The sequence below is a fragment of the Ranitomeya imitator genome, chromosome 2, assembly GCF_032444005.1.
Source record: "Ranitomeya imitator isolate aRanImi1 chromosome 2, aRanImi1.pri, whole genome shotgun sequence".
NCBI lineage: Eukaryota > Metazoa > Chordata > Amphibia > Anura > Dendrobatidae > Ranitomeya > Ranitomeya imitator.
Genome location: NC_091283.1, coordinates 549,559,878 through 549,560,786, shown reverse-complemented (window position 1 = coordinate 549,560,786; position 909 = coordinate 549,559,878). Strand labels below are relative to the sequence as shown.

At 42.1% G+C, this 909-nt stretch overlaps 1 long non-coding RNA gene across 1 annotated transcript; it reads left to right on the top strand.

The window, feature by feature from the left end:
- The first annotated feature begins 205 nt into the window (after positions 1-205).
- Positions 206-692, top strand: LOC138667582 (uncharacterized). The gene is made up of 2 exons (XR_011318836.1): positions 206-415; positions 593-692. It is a non-coding gene; the product is annotated as an uncharacterized lncRNA (long non-coding RNA).
- Positions 693-909: the final 217 nt, after the last annotated feature.

Below are 909 nucleotides of genomic sequence, written 5' to 3'. Positions count from 1 at the left end.
GTACATGCTTTTACTACTCTGGGCTATTTCTCTATTCATTCTTGCAGGTTGTAGGTGGTCACACTGCAGGGTCCATTCTCTTGCCCTCTACTCATTCTTATGCTCTCTTCTCCCTACGGGGTTGTGTGCCCATACATGTTGCACTATTCCTGCACAATGACAATTATGTATCATTTACATGTTCATGTTTTATATTTCAGGCATCTCACTGTGCACCTTAGTCCGTCAACCACTAGTCATAGAGGTTACCGCACTTCCTGTATCCTTTAGGGATGGCCTATTCGCTATCCACTCGCTCGGTTTTTCAGTTGGACGTGATGTGTCTCCTTGCCCTCTTTTCTCTTGCATTATCCTTCCTACACATTTACAGCCTTTAGCATCTCCACCACGAAGCTCACCACTCACGGAGCACCAGGTCGGATCCATTTAGACCGCCGCTGTTGTCTGCTCTTCGTGTAACATGTGATGTCTGTTTAGTTATCATTTCTCCATTGAGCAATGTGTACCATATCTGTTTTTTACTATATATTTACTCTGTGCATCATTTTCTAAAAAATGTTTTCCTTTGTGTTTTTCCACACATGTATTACAGTACTTTATAACCTTTTCTGATGAAGGTCTTTTGATTAGACCGAAAACGTTCAATTTATATGGAACTGGATGCACCTAATAAATGAACTATTCACGTTTTACCTTGCAAAGAATATCTCTTGAGTGCCAAGTAATTTATTCTACATGACTGACGGGTTGGATACCTAACTTGTGCACCTCCTACAAACCTTGAGTGCCGTGGTTTCTATCATTACGTGCCTTATCCTTACACGAGCACCTTGGATGATGTCGAGTGAGACCTTCTCCTTCAATGCCACAGAAGCGGCTGAAATTCTCTCTAAAGTAACCGCACCTAGC